Source organism: Peromyscus eremicus, chromosome 9, assembly GCF_949786415.1.
Source record: "Peromyscus eremicus chromosome 9, PerEre_H2_v1, whole genome shotgun sequence".
Lineage (NCBI taxonomy): Eukaryota > Metazoa > Chordata > Mammalia > Rodentia > Cricetidae > Peromyscus > Peromyscus eremicus.
In genome coordinates, this window is record NC_081425.1 from 7,958,984 (window position 1) to 7,975,185 (window position 16,202).

Consider the following 16,202-nt stretch of genomic DNA (forward strand, 5'->3'; position numbering starts at 1 on the left):
ACAATGGAAGTTATTTAATGGTGGCCTCCTATATAAGGATGTGACTCAGTCACAAGTCACCAGCTGCACATATTCATATGCAAATCTCACCCAGCAAATTCAAATCTACCTGCACTTGCTTTGGGCTAAAGCAGTACTCCAACATGAACAAAATGAATCTTGACTATAGGCTTATGCACGCAAATAGCAAGAGCTAAAATGACTTCCTCTCCTCTTTCTAAAATTTCTCAGATCCCACTCTCCACCTGGAGTTGCACTTTCGTTGACATTTCTTCTCCATTTCCACCACTTCTAGAACTTTCAATCCCTATGTAATATCCTCGATTATGTATGAATTTCAGCATTTTCAACATATATTTAAATGGCTACAATATATTAATGTATTAATATACAATACACTAGTATAGATAGATTGACATAGTCATATCAAATAAGACTATATCCTGATTACAAACAGTAGCACAGATGCTCCGATTTCTCATCCCTCCCTGTTGAGTTTTCCTTGACTGAACTCTCACATTTGAACTGTGTTGACTTGCAAACACTCTGAATAATTTGCATTCTTCTGTAACATCATGTCTTACTCAATTTGCCCTTTCCATCTCTGTTTCCCTCCTGTTGTTTTAATGAGAATGTTCTCACCACTGTTGGCACCTGGTTTCCTTGGGTCAATATGTTGCTAATTTTTTATTTATTTAGGGAAAAATGTGAAATACTTTAAAATGGTCAAAATAAAACAACTAGGTGGATTTCAGTCACTCTCTAGTTGTCACTCTCTACTTGCTCTTTGGAAATTATCTCAATCTATAGCACTTTTTGTGTATCTTTTAGCAGATTATTTTGCAACTCGGCAAATTGTGGAATGTTACTATAATGCAGCTAATTACCATGCTTATAAATCAAAATAAAAATTTTGTGCAGTGATACATTCAATTTCTACTTTTAGGAAAATGTGGTTTCAAAAATTACATTTTATTGTCCTAAAGGGTACTAAAACATTTGACATCTATCCTGGTTAATTTTTTATCATCAACTTTTTTGGAGAAGAACAAGCTCAGTGTCTCAGAAGGGAACACACAAACAAAGAGAAAGTAATTTGGCAGAGCAATTTCTTTTTGTAAAAAGGGGCACCAGAAGCTAACCTGGGCTAACGAATATAATCCCCAAATGTCCTGTTTTTTATCCATGACCTAGACAGTGACTGAACCTCATTCCATTGTTGGAAGCTTGACTTAACACTCTGAGATAATTGGTTAATTGGTGCAAAGGGGAAGTGAGAGTTTCAGGAAATATGGGTACTGGTTGGGTCAACTGCATCCATCCATCCATCCATCCATCCATCCATCCATCCACACATACACACACATATATCTACATATATATCACATATGTATACATATTAATCATATACATATACACATGCATATACATATACATACATACATACATACAAACATATATAAACATTTATTTCTACACATAAACATATATCATATATGTGTTCATCATATACATCTACATACACACACACACACATATGTTTCTCACAACTTAATACAACATAGAGTCAGCTGAGAAGAGGGAACCTGAATTGAAGTATTGTCCAGATCAGGTTGGCCTAAGACCATATCTATAGGGACAATTGTTGTAGAATATTATTTTAAATGTGTTACTTTTGTTTATGTTGCGTTTGTTTAACTCTGTGAAGCTGTGTTACTGTGTCTGTCTAAAACACCTGATGGTCTAATAAAGAGCTGAATGGCCAATAGCAAGGCAGGAGAAAGGATAGGCGGGGCTGGCAGGCAGAGAGAAGATACAGAAGGAGAAATCTGGGAGGAGAGATCTAGGAGCAAGAGAAGGAGGAGGACATCAGGGGCCAGCCACCCAGCTACATGGCCAGCCACAGAGTGAGAATAAGATTTACAGAAGTAAGAGAATAGGAAAAGCCCAGAGGCAAAAGGTAGATGGGATAAGTTAAGGAAAGCTGGAAAGAAACAAGCCAAGCTAAGGCTGGCTATTTATAATTAAGAATAAGCCTCCGTGTGTGATTTATCTGGGAGCTGGGTGGCGGGTCCCCCAAAGAGCAAAACAAACAGCAACAGACATTGTATTGATTACTAATTGATAAAGGGAAGCCAAGCCCACTGTAGGTGGCATCATTCTAAATGTCTGTGGTTGTAAACTGTAAAAGAAATATATCTGAGCATAAGCTAGGAAGTGGTTTCTGTTTCAGTTCCTACTAAAGTTCCTGTCCCAACTTCCCTTTCCAATGGATTGCAACTTGGAAATGAAAACAGAACAAAGCCTTTCCTTGCAGCTGCTTCTGGTCAGAGTTATCACAGCAACAGGAAAGCAAATTAGAACATTATTTCTTTGCAAATTCAGATCTATAAAAACAGTTCCTACCCATGAACACAAAAATTTTACTTGATTTGAGCAAATAAATGTAGAAAAGACAAATACAAATAGAAAAGGCACACCGGATTTGGGGTCATAAATTTGTTAGTGTATTCACCTCTCTTGGCAAATTTGTTTCAGCATTGATGATGGTTATGGTGTGTGTGTGTGTGTGTGTGTGTGTGTGTGTGTGTGTGTACATGTGTGTATGTATGTGTGTATCTGTGTGTGTGGTGTGAACATGTGCATCATCTGTTTGTGGTATGTATGTATGTTTGTGTGTGTGAATATGTGTGTGTGTGATGTGTATAAATATGTGTGGTGTTTATGTGTATGTGTATGTGTGTGTGTTTGTGGTATGTGTGTGTTTTGTGTATGTGTATGTGTGTGTTGTTATGTGTGTTTTATGGTATATATATATGTGTATTGTGTTTATGTGTGTATGGTGTATATGTGTATGTGGTTTATGTGTATGTATATGTGTGTGATGTTTATGTATATGTGTATGTGTGTGTGGTGTATATATATGTGTGTGTGTGTGGTATATATGTGTGCATATGGTTTGTGTGTGTGTTGTATATGCGTGTGTATGTATATAGTATATGTGTGGTTTGAATGTGCAGTGTGTGTGTGTGTCTGTCTGTGTGTGTGTATATGTAGGTATAAAGATATCATTGTGTGAAATATGTGTGATCTGAGAATTAATAATAATAATTAAGACTGGAATAAAAGAACCTGTGATTTACTGTGGCCATGCCATTGAGGAAAATCAGGATTTCTTGGTAAATTATACCAAATGAAACTGATGTAGCTTGTGAATTTAATATTCAGTACATTCTGATACTGTAGAAAAGCAAAAACATATTTGTCTCTGTTTCTGACATAGTACACTCATCACACATGCACACATATAAACTCACATAAATTTGGAATCTATTTTTGGAACACTTTTAAAGACTTATTGGTTTATTGGTAACTATGCAAAATTAACATTTATATTTTTATCAGGGTTGTGGATTTATTGTTCTGAAAGTATTTTATCCGTTTCAGAGGTCCACAGGATCCTCAGTGAAGTTACCTGAGTGAGGAGTTGAGTTGTTGTACAGGTATGACTCATGGGTTTTCTAAACCTTAGCTTATATTTCTTTGTGTTTTATTACTTTTTCCCCCTTTTATTTAAACATCTGAAGAAATGCTTAAACAGCAATGAAATTTAACCTTTGCTGACATGAGGGTATAGTGATAGCTCTGCATTTAAAATCCCTGGCTGCTCTTCCAAAAGACCCAGGTTTGATTTCCAATACCCATATGGCAGCTCACAACTGTCCCTAATTCCAGTCCTAGGGCATGTAATGCCCTTTCTGGCCCCCTCAGGCACCATTTTGCAGACAAAATACCCATGCAAATAAAAATAAACAAATATAATTATATTTTTAAACTTTTCTGACACTGTGTTTCTATACTCTTCCATATTAATTGTATATGTGTGTGTGTGTGTGTGTGTGTGTGTGTGTGTGTGGTTTGCACAACCAGATAATTTATTCAACCACAGTGACAACAGTGATTAGAAAACTGATTTTATGCTGTGATTCTTTGATGATATCTGTCAGACAGATAATAGAAATATATTCTCTAACGAGTGAGAAATGACAGCAAATCTCATGTGTACTTTCTGTTTATCTTGTTTCTATTTGTATGCTCAAATTAATTAAGAATGTTGCATCCACTGATAATGAAAACAGTCTTAGGAATCTGAGTTAGGAACTTCTTGTGCTTTTGGTTTGTTTTTGACCTTTGCCTGGGGTTGTAAAACTGAGGATACGACCAGTGTACTGTTGGTCTATCTGTGTCTACATGCCTGAAATTGAGAAAGCCCTTTGTGACCCCAGACTGTTTAATTGTGGAGTGCTTTCTTGGTTATGACAGATTGCAATAAATTAGGTTTTAATCTCTTTTAAATCAATAGTTCTCTTTTGATTGTCTGTCAGATTTTCTAGGCTTATTCAATCAGTAGTGTCCATGCCTATAGTTACATTGGGCTAGGCTATTTCACAGCTAAAAATTAAAAGGTTATAGTAATAACACAGAATAATAATCTGAGAATTTTTTTTCTTTTTGTATGTGTGAGTGTTACTGTAGCTTGTCTTACTGTTCTTTTGCTACGGAGAGACAACATGACCAAAGCAACTCTTACAAAAGAGAGCATTATTTGGGTGTTTGCTTACAGTTTTGGAGGTTTAGTCTATTATCATCATGACAGGTACTGGAACAATAACTGAGGGCTACATCCTGATCCTTAGGCAGAGAGACTGGGACTGGCATGGGCTTTTGAAACCTCAAAGCCCACCCTCAGTGATGCACTTCCCCCAACAAGGCCACACCTCCTAATCCTTATAGTCCTTTCAAATTTTGCCACTCTCTGGTGACTAAGCATTCAAATATATGAGCCTATGCCAACCATTCTTTTTTTTTTCCTTTTATTTCTTCCAGACAGGGTTTTCTCCATGTAGTTTTGGTGCCTGTCCTGGATCTCATTCTGTAGACCAGGCTGGCCTTGAACTCACTGAGATCCACCTGGCTCTGCCTCCTGAGTGCTGGGATTAAAGGCATGCAAAAAACGCTGCCCAGCCTGGAAGCCATTCTTATGCAAAATATCACATTTTACTCCTTGTCCCCTAAAGGCCTATAGCACACCATGCCAATGCCATTAATCCAAAACTTTTCATTTTAGCATTAGGCAGATTTTTTAGGACAAGGTCAAAAACCAGCCATATTCTTGGCAAAAATTTCACAAAAGTAGTCTATGGGACACTTATTAATATTCTTTCCCTCTGGGACTTCTGGAACTGAGCCCCCATAGTTCAAATTACCCTCAGAACTGTCTTTCATGCTCCTACTAAGATGGTCCATCAAGCCCTGCTTAAAGCATCCAATCACTTTTCTAGTCCAACATTGCAAAGACTTTCCTATTCCTCCAATGAAGATCATGGTCAGGCCTGTTACAGCAATGCCCCACTCCTGGAACCAACTTTCTATCTTAGCCACTGTTCTATTGCAATGGCCAAAACAACCCCCTAGAGTCATTTTTTCAACAAATATTTTGCATTTATACTGCTGTGTAGCAGTTTCCTCTGAGATTAAAAGCTCTAACTTGTTGTTGTTGATTTTTTTTTTTTTTTGGCTCTTTACTCTTTTGGGGGCCTGCCACCTAGCTCCCAAGTAAATCATACAGGGAGGCTCATTCTTTCTTATAAATGCTCAGCCTTAGCTTGGCTTGTTTCTTGCCAACTTTCTTTTAAATTATCCTGTCTACCTTTGGCCTCTGGGCTTTTATTTTTCTCTGTTTTAGAAGAAAACTCATTCAGACATGGGGTGTTGAAAGGGAAGTGAAAGAACAGGCTGTGAGGAGAGGGGAAATGCTCTATGCTACAGGTAAGCTCCTTACGCTCAGGACAAGGCTTTAGGAAGTCCCTGAAAAGTCCCTGATAAAACACTAGACCCTTCCTCAACAAGCTTATAGAAACTGTAAGAACAGGTAAAAGAGAAAGACAAGATGAGCTGTAGAGATTAGACCCACTGAACCAGCTGAAAGAGATAATCTCCAGTCTGCAAGCTGGCTACAAGTTGTGAACTACATACCTGATTTCCAGCTTTCATGAGCCTTTATCTATGCCAGGGTAGGTTTTGGTGGTGCAGTTATCTTTGAGTCATTTCTGTACCTGTAAGCAATCCCTTGTCCATATTCCTGTAAGTTACCCCAATAAATCTCATAGGCTCACCACGTTAGACTTTAGTGGTATCTGTATTTTGGTCTATGGTTAGTTCCTTATTTGAGGTGAGTAGGCTTTGGTTCATGTCTTCACAGGAATACAGTCACACAACAGATTGTTTTTTGGACACATGCATAAAGTTACATCTCATAATAAATAAATAAATAAATAAATAAATAAATAAAGTATTGCCATGTGTTTACTATCCTCTTAAACTTTATTTTTTGATTTTACCCACTGGTTTTATTTTTATATTATGACTATTGGTAACTCCATAGTATTTGCTCCATATCCAATATCCAAAAACACAAGTAATTTGATTCTTAGGAGAAAGGTTTTTTTTTTTGTTATAAAAACTAATTGTGTTTTTTAGAAAAAAAGTTAAAAATTATAAAGAAATTCATAAAAACCAGGAAAACAGGTCAAAAGCACAACTGTTTGGCATGTCTAACTTGCTTACAAAGTCAGTGATAATTATCTCTAAATTCCCAGACACCAAAGTGCTCTACACACTAAACACTGAATTCAAGTGTTCTGTCTGAGGAGCCTTACCTTGTAATAGTCTCAGCTGCAGAAGCCAGTGTTATTATACTTGCTTCATGCTATGCAAACTTTTATTCCCTTAAAAACTGAATGTTTTCTATGGTTTTTCTTTCACAATGAGGAACAAAAATGCCCAAAGCTTGTACTAGAGAAATGGTCCAGCAGTTAGCAGATGTACAGCTCCTACGGTGACTCAGGTTTGACTCAGAGCTGCCTGTAACTCCAGCTCCAGGATATCAGACAATGGCTTATGACCTCCAAAAGCCCTTGCACTCACATCCACACATGCACACACAGACACAGACACATAGAATTTTTTAAAAGCTCCCAAGTGTTCTACTTTCATTCTGTTGGTCTGATAAAATACTCTGAGCAAAAGCAACTTAGTAGAGGAAAAGGTTTATTTTTTTTATTTCCTAGTCACAGTCCATCACTGGGGAAAGTTAGAGCAAGAATTTAAACAAAATCTTGAAGCAGGACCCATGGAGGAAAGTCACTTGCTGGCTCACTCACAGGCTCACTCACATACTCATGCTTGGCTAGCTATTTTATACATCCCAAGACCACTCACCTAAGGAATGGTGTCACTGACAGTGGGAAGAGTCAACCTAGAACAATTAAGACAATAAAAACAGTCCATCATTGGCATATCCACAGAACAAGCTAATAATGACAATAGTCAATTGAACCCCCTCACATACCTTTTTTTGTGGTGAGTTTATGCTGTACTGTTTGCTGTCAATGTTAATAAGACCCCAAATTAGTGATATTTTTTTAAGATAAGATAAAACAGGAAGAGAAAAAGCACTTATCTACTGTTTTAGTTACTTTTCTATTGCTATGATAAAACACCATGACCAAAATCAGCTTGAGGAGGCAGGGGTTTATTTCTTTTTACAGCATGGAGCTGATCATCCAGGGAAGTCAGGGCAGGAATTTAAGGCAGGAACCAGGAGGCAGGAATGGATGCAGAGGCCATGGAAAGAGTGATGCTTACTGGCTTATTCCTCATGACTTCCTCAGCCTGCTTATTCATAACACCCAGGACCACCAGCCCAGAGGTGGCGCCATCCCCAGGAAGCAAGGCCTGCCATGTCAATCATAAATCAAGAAGATACATCATAGGTTAATCTAGAGAGAGGCATTTTCTCAACTGAGGTTCCTTCTTCCAAAATGACTATAGCTTGTGTCAAGTTGACACAAAACTAGCCAGTACATCTCCACAAAAGGCATATTTATTACCCACTTGTAAAAATCAATTACAAAGTAACATTAAATGTAATTCAAAATTGTAAAGTTTTATCTAAGAACACCTAAGCAAATCAATATTTTAAATGGTTAATATAATCCATTTGTATCACTCCTTAGCATGATCATTGAACTTTCTAAATATTCATAGGTACTAAGAAGAAAGCTATTCTGGCTCCTGACTGCTTGTAGAATTGTTCAAATTTTCAAAGGAGAATAAAGACAAGGAAGATCATTCATCACGTCAAAGACTTAAGAATCAACTCTTCTGGGTACTTTGGTAACTTTTTCTCCTTGGACAGGGTGCTAATTGTAAGATAAAATGGTAATTCATTATGTCAAGAAACAAATAGGGCAGCAAGGTTTACTCCTTCTTTGGAAGATACACAAATGGCCAGATCTGTAGAAATCAAAATGGTCATCCAGACCCTCATTTTCACAGATGTCAATGAAATTTTAGAGTGAAATTAGAAGTGTGCTTGTTGCATAAATTTGTTGCTCCAGATGGTAAAATTCACAATATTTTTGTCATTGGTGTTTTAAATAGGAGAATTAGACTCATCTTCTGTGCTTTTTAAAAATTATTTATTTCTATTTTACATGTATGACTGTTTGCCTGCATGTATGTCTGTGCAGTGCGTGCATGGCTAGTGTGCTTGTAGGCCAGAAAGGGTGCCAGATCCCTTGAATTGGAGTTATCTTAGTTAAGATTTCTATAGCTGCAATGAAGTACCATGACTAAGGGGCAATTTGCGATGGAAAAGGTTTATTTGGCTTACACTTCAGCGTTGCTGTTCATCACTGAAGGAAGTCAGGACAGGAACTCAAACAGGGCAGGATCTCGGAAGCAGGAGCTGATGCAGAGGCTATGAAGGGGAGTTGCTTACTGGCTTGCTTCCCCTGGCTTTCTCAGCCTGTTTTCTTATAGAACCCAGGACCAGCAGCCCAGGGATGGCCCCACCCACCGTGGGCTGGGCCCTCCCTCATTGATCGCTAAATAAGAAAATGCCCTACAGTTGGATCTCATCCAGGCATTTCATCAGCTGAGGCTCCTTCCTCTGATGACTCTAACTTGTGTCACATTGACACCCCAAACCAGCCAGTACAACTGACCCCTTGTCAACCTGACACATGAATACATCACTAGTAAACTATAACCCTTCCTTTCTTATTCATCAGCAAGGTCTGAAATAACTTTAAATGCTCCACAGTCTTTACAAACTCAAACACATTTAAAACTTCAGTTCCTTTAAAATAGCCAATCTCTTTAAAAAAAATACAAAATCTTTAACATTCAAGTCTGTCGACTGTGGGCTCCAGTAAAATACTCTCTTACTTCAAGAGGGGAAAAAAAACAGGGCACAGTCACAATCAAATCAACACAAATCAAAATTCCAACTGTCCTTTATCTGGGATCCATTCATGATCTTCTGGACTCTTCCAAAGGGCTTGGGTCACGTCTCTGGCTCCGCCCTCTGAAGCACACACAGCTTGACTTCTAGGCACCAGCTGGCTCCACTCCACTGCTGCTGCTGTTCTTGGTGGTCATCCTGTGATACTGGCATTTCCAAAACATTGAGGTCTTCTGCTGCAACATTACCAAGTCCACTGCCAGCATGAGGTACCATGTTGGTGTTCTCTGGAACACAGCCTCTCTACGCTCTCAGAAGATTTCACCTCAGTGATGTTGGTTTCCTCTAAATCATGGACTATATCACCAAGCCTTCACTTTCCGGTAAACCCAATCTGCCCAGACATGAGATCCCCTAAAGCAATTTGGATTTTGATGTGTGAGGATCTCAGTGTATCACTCTTGGTTCACCCCAAATCATAGATCTCCTGGTTGTTAGAGAGCTGAAGATTTATGTGACCCGTGACCACTGAGGACCACTGGTCAAGCACCTCCCTTCTCCAGCTCCTACATCCTCTTCACATCTGCACCAGCTGACATCTGAGACACTGCTGTTTTAGAATCTAAGCCAATATCCTTGCCTGATTTTTGAGGCTAGATATGTTTTGGACCTAGGAATTTGTGTACTCTGGAGGGTGTGGGTGTGGGGGACTACCTGGAAAGCAGTCCTGACCATCACTTATATAAGGTTTGGGTCCTTGTCCAGCAGATAATGGTGAGATAAAATCTCAGCTCAGACTTTTAGGGGATGCCTGTGGGTCCACAAGTCCTACTTCAGATAAGCTGGCTAATACTGATCTAATATAAACCTGCTGCCAGGGTGACTGGACTGCCTCTAAATCCCTTACAATATCATCTGTATGCAAATGACACAGCAGGGCTGTGACTGTTGACGACTGCTGTTGGAAAATCCTAGTTGAAAGAGCCAGAATAGTGGTACAGGCCTTTACTCTCAGCACTGTGGAGGCAGAGACAGGCAGATCTCTAAGGTGAAGGCTAACCTGGTCTACAGAGCAAGTTCTAGGACTGACAGGGTACACAATGAAACCCTGTCTCAAAACACTGAAAAAAAATCAAAAAGAAAAGAAAGAATACACAAGAAGCAAAAAGAAGTGGTACCCAGATTTCTACAAAATATCCACACACTTCCAAAAAACATGTATACTCCTCCATTCCTTTAGCCGATCCCTTGACTCATTCCTTTTATCTTATTTATGATGTTTCTAACCCCAGTGGACTGAGGACCTGATTTGCCAGCCTTACCGTCACTTCTGTTCTGTAGCCAGGAATTACCCTTCCTTCACTGACATCCTCCTCCCCCAACTCCACCCCAGAGAGAGGAGAGGAAACAAAAGAAGTCTTACAAGGTCCATTCTAAATTTTGCTTTCTTCCTGCTCACTTATCTCTAGCTGCCGTTCCCGGTATCTCACCTCTTCCTCGATTTTCTGATACCTTCACCACAGTAGCTTTGGTTTTACTCGGACTTTCCTTTACTCAAGTTTTCAAGACTTTCTGTATTGATCGCACCTCTATTCAGGGAAACTAGAAATTCCCCAAAGCTAGGAAACTGTGCAACCACAGTACCCACCTCTCTCAAGGTTCTCTGAGCTCACCATCCTTTGTTACCTGATGTGGAATGTTTGTTTTCGAACACTCCATGTATTGTTTTCTGGGTACGTTGATGTTGGTTTTCAACTTTTTCAGATGTGTGTATGGGCATGTGGGGTCAATTCATTAACTGAGTCTTCATCTTTATTAAAAATGGAAATCCCTGCTAGCAACTTTTAAAAGTCCCTTTCACTTTACTGATGGTCATGCTTTTCTTCATCCCACACACTTGGGAAAGTACAAGGTTAGGGTAAAATAAGGAGAAACTGTTGGTGTGTGGCCTGGGAATCTTTTGTGTCTTGACTTTTCACGGGGCATGCTGTGATAGGCACCGCGACGAGCATCTCATCCGGAAGGACTGCTTTGCTGGAATGAGTTCCCAAGGGCTTGGTGGCAAACACTGAGAAGGAAGAAGGGAGCAAATGGAGACACAAGATTAAGCAATGCTCGGTTGGCCTCAGTCTCAGAGGGCCCTGTGGAGAAACAGCAGCGGCATTAGTCGGGGCTCTGGAGACAAACAGGCCCAATGGGTAACGGATTCACTGAGTGCTTACAAGCAATTGGCATATATGATGATGAAGGTGGACAGTTACCTGGCTCTGCACTCATTATGGAGGCGCCAGAGAGCTGATACTGAGTCCTATCGAGTTTGAATGCTGAGGAAGCAGGAGAGCTGAGGGCAGAAGTTCCAGTCTGAGGCATGGGAGCACTGGACCAGTATCTCAGATTATGATAGGCAGAGTGAATGATTCACTCAGCCTTCTGATAATGTCCAGGTTTTCACTGGGTTCTGCGCAACCAACTGTGGGAAAAGATTGTCCTCAAAGCATAACAGCCATTACCATGTTAACCTGAGCAGTTGTGATTGTAAGGAAACCTCAAGATCAGGCGTGCTGAAGTTTCCTTACACAAGAAGGGTTGGGAAGGGAGGGTCATCAGACTCTCATCTGTGATCTCAGTCACTTCCTCCTGAACTTCCCTGCTAGCCAAATGCCATTCACCCCGAGCTGCGTATGATCTCACTGTCTGGGAGGTGTCTAGATCTTACAGAGTTCGGGAGGTTCACTGAATGGGAGATTCCACCTGTGCATCTGTGGTTAAGTTGCCATCCATGCTGTGCAGGAACTTGAAAATGATTCGGCTGCTTTGTGGTCATTCATGCTCCTTTAAGTAACCCCTCACCCCTGCTTTGGGCCAGGAGAGATTCACACAGTACCCGCCATGCTGGGAAAGGCAATTTGCTTTACTCAGTGTACCAGGTGACATACTAATCTTACCCAGAAGCACTTTCAAGGCAAGTTTCAATGATATTTAACCAGACATTTACATACCTAAGACCCAATTTTCAAGCCAGCACATAAAATCAATCATTGCAGTTTGATTTAAAAGCCCAGGTTAGGAAGATGCAGTCTTTTTTTTTTTTTTTTTGTTTTTCGAGACAGGGTTTCTCTGTGTAGCTTTGCGCCTTTCCTGGAACTCACTTGGTAGCCCAGGCTGGCCTCGAACTCACAGAGATCCTCCTGGCTCTGCCTCCCGAGTGCTGGGATTAAAGGCGTGTGCCACCACCGCCCGGCAAGATGCAGTCTTTATACATTTCCCTGGCCATCTTGGTTCACCACTGCTCAGGTGAAAGGGATAGTCTTATCTCTTCTGGGAGCTTCTTTGCTGTCAAATTATTTTCTGGCAGAGGACTGGATGTGGTCCTTGCTCGTCTATAATCCCGGTGGTTGAGACTCTTTGGAGATTAGGTTAAAATGAGATCCTAGTTCAATAGATTTTAGTAGCATTGCAAACTGATGCCCTTCATGTTGGTTCAGAATCGTGTCTCAGTCCTTGGAGGTCTGAAAGGGTTTGATTGTTCTCACTTCACCTTATGCTCACGCCATCCTTTTAGAACATTTGAGTTTACATGGAATATTCTTCCAGGTTAAGATGCTCGATAAATTCTACTAGGGTACCAACAAAGGAGTCTTAAGGTTAGATCAGTAGTTGTCAAACTTTTTACTAAAATTCAAAATAAAAAATGTTATGAAGCAGGGTAGTGGTGGTGCATATCTTTAGCTCAAACACTCAGGAGGCAGAGGCAGAGGCAGAGGAAGATGGGTCTCTGTAAGTTTGAGGCCAGCTTGGTCTACAGCGTGAGTTCCAGGACAACCAGGGCTACACAGTGAAACCCTGACTCAATAACAAAACAAAATAAAACAAAAAATATTGTGGGTTGAGGAGTTATCTCAGTGGGAGAGCACTAATCTAATATGTACAAGGCCCAACATTGGGTCCTCAGCGCCTAAAAAAAATGCATACATTATATATATGCACACATATATGCATATGTAATCCAGTACATGTATATGTGCATATTTTCACTTATTTTATTTTATTTTTTTGGTTCTCTGTGTAGCTTTGTGCCTTTCCTGGATCTCACTCTGCCCAGGCTGGCCTCAAACTCACAGAGGTCTGCCTGTCTCTGCCTCCTGAGTGCTGGGATTAAAGGCGTGTGCCACCACCACCCGGCTATTTTCACATTTTAAACAGAAAAAGTTATGAAGAACTTTCATAGTACATGTTCTTTCTTTCCACCATATTATTCTATTCTTTGCATCTGATAAACAAAAATTTATTTTATACTGCACTACTAGTTGTTAGTGCATAGCTTAAAATATGACCCATATGGTAGAAACAGAATTGAGATTCTTATAATGTATTTTTGTTCCATGTATAAAAATTATATTTATTTATTCATGATCTTTCATGGTCTGCCTGAGACATGTGAATATTTGAAGGTAGTCAGGATTATGGAAATATTTCAAGGTTACATTTAAAAATTAGTTGCTCTACATTTATTTAGACTGGAAGCTGAGGATTCCTGAAGAGTGGGGAAGGACAAATGAAGCCATGCTTTGGAGCATCACTGTTGCCCCGAGGGAAGCAAAGGCTCTACAGTTAATCGTGTGCTCTACCGGCCACCACTGTCACCCCACATGTCCTGTCTCTCTCAGGATATTTTCTCAGTCTCTGCCCTAGTCCCTTGTTTCTTCTCCAAGTGTTTCTTCCAAATGCTTAATCTCTTTGAGAGAATTCTAAATTTGTTTTTCTGCTAATGGTCTAGGTGACACTTCTGTGTCTTACAGACTCTCGATGACAAGCTATATTGTGAGATGATTTGCTATAGTGTGACCCTTCACCTTATTGGATTCCAAATTCACTTATGTAAGATGTTTATATTGAGCACAGTTGTGTCAGGCAACCATGCCATATTTTGAGTGTCCTTAAATTAGAAAGGTGGTCATATTCCCTGATGCTACTTACCATTTAATGAGGGTGATGATAAATGAGAAAAGAGTCATCACAGGGTTCAGGCATTGCCCTGGAGTGCAAATTGTAAGCATTTAAAACAAAGGTCATCAACTTTTTTTACCCTCTAAATTGTGAGATTAGTGTTTAGCTTTTTGTAGTCTCCTCTGAATCTACTCAATTCTCTGAAAGCAGCCAGAGAAGAACCAGAAGCCAATGAGCACGTTTGTTTCCAAATAAAACCTTGTTTACAACAGACAGCAGCTGCAAATTGCCTTAGACCTTATTATAAAAACTTCTCATTAATAAGGTCTCAGGAAGAATGGAAGAAACTCTCTAAAGAAACTGGGAACAGATCTTGGAAGACAGTGTTGATTCCACAGGCGGTGGGCAGCCCAGGACAAGGCTGCCCGCAGGGAGAGGTCACACAGAAAGAACAGAGAGATGCTCAGAGTGAAGGTATCTTCTGATTTTCAAGGATGAAAGCTTCTTTGCTCCACATTCTGAGTCTTGCTAAAATCCCTTCTCTATGCAAACTAAAAATGACAGGCATTTGTATTCCCAGACATCCTGCTTGCTCAGGCAGACAGGTGTCTGAGGCTGTACCAACCAAAGACATTTTGTGAGACTTAAGCTCATAAGTCCAGTAAAGAAATGCATCAGTATATCTTTGTCTGTCTCTTTCTTTGAAATACATCTTAGACTTAGAAGTATCTAAGTTTGATATATATTAGGTAATCCTTGACATAAACTAGGTGAGAAAAGAATTTGTGGAATGATGAATTTAAAATATTTTTCTTACTTTAAGAACACCTGCAATCTGCTTGCCAGATTATTAAAGGTCAAATACAGTAGTAACGAGGGGTACTGTGCTACACAGGGAGTCTGCAGGATTGTGTACAGTGAGTCTGCAGGAGTGCTCACATGCACTACTAGTACTAATGATGGGCACTGATGCACATGAGTCTACTGGACTGTTCACACTGCTAAGCCAAAACATTACACCCAGGGTCTGGTAACTCCCTCAGCTCTCGCAGCTACAATTCCTCTCTGACTCTGAATTTATAATTTTAGCTAGATCATATAATTGGAATTATGCGAAATTCCTTTCTCTGACAGACTTACTTCACTTATCATTTATTCTTCAAGACTTTTGAAGGATTTAATGAGTGATAGGAGGAAAGGGCTCAGGAAGGAGGTTGATGTGGCAATTGGAATGATGACAATGTGGAATTGGCCTAGGTCAGAGGGCTCAGAGAAGTATGTAGGTCCTAAGGATAGATACACAGGAGGTCAGATCTAAATAATATACGTAGAAATTACACATTGATATTTTAAAATGCAAATATTCTTAGAAATTAAATTAAACTAACAATGGCATAAGATTCAATAATTAAATGTAATATTAATAGGAAGAAATACCGGGCAGCATGTGTTCTATTTTTTACATTCCTCATGAGACAGCCTTAGTTACACAGGTAGCTGTGATGCCAGGGTGGGGTCTGCATGCAAAGAACCTGAACATAAGCAGGCAGACAAGCAAGGGTGGAGATATCCTTTAGTGCTGGAGTGATAAACATCACATCAACTACTACAGTTCTCCCGCTCTTGTCTGTATTACATGGGTTACGCTTGCTGCCACATCTCTAACAGGCCTAACAGTGGATTTAGTTAAGGAGATGAAGAGGATTTAAAAGATAAAAGCAGACTGCATTCAACACTTCTTTCTCCTAAGCCCATTGGAGATGACTTAATAAAAAGGAGACAGAATATTAATTTTTCTGAAATTTTGTTTGGTTGGATGACCTTGGTAAAAGCCAGTAGGAGAATTTGGAAATTAGTTTAATTGACTGTTATTACTATTCTGCTATTTCACTGGAATAATTCACAGGTCATTCAAGTTGATTCACTAATGGAGCAGATAGATAAG

The 16,202-nt window shown here is 39.7% G+C and overlaps 1 long non-coding RNA gene across 1 annotated transcript; it reads right to left on the reverse strand.

Moving 5' to 3' along the window:
• Positions 1-7,093: 7,093 nt before the first annotated feature.
• On the reverse strand, positions 7,094-10,989 carry LOC131919853 (uncharacterized). The gene is made up of 3 exons (XR_009381435.1): positions 10,801-10,989; positions 7,412-7,445; positions 7,094-7,318 (listed from the first exon to the last, which is right to left on the reverse strand). It is a non-coding gene; the product is annotated as an uncharacterized LOC131919853 (long non-coding RNA).
• Between the last annotated feature and the right edge of the window lie 5,213 nt (positions 10,990-16,202).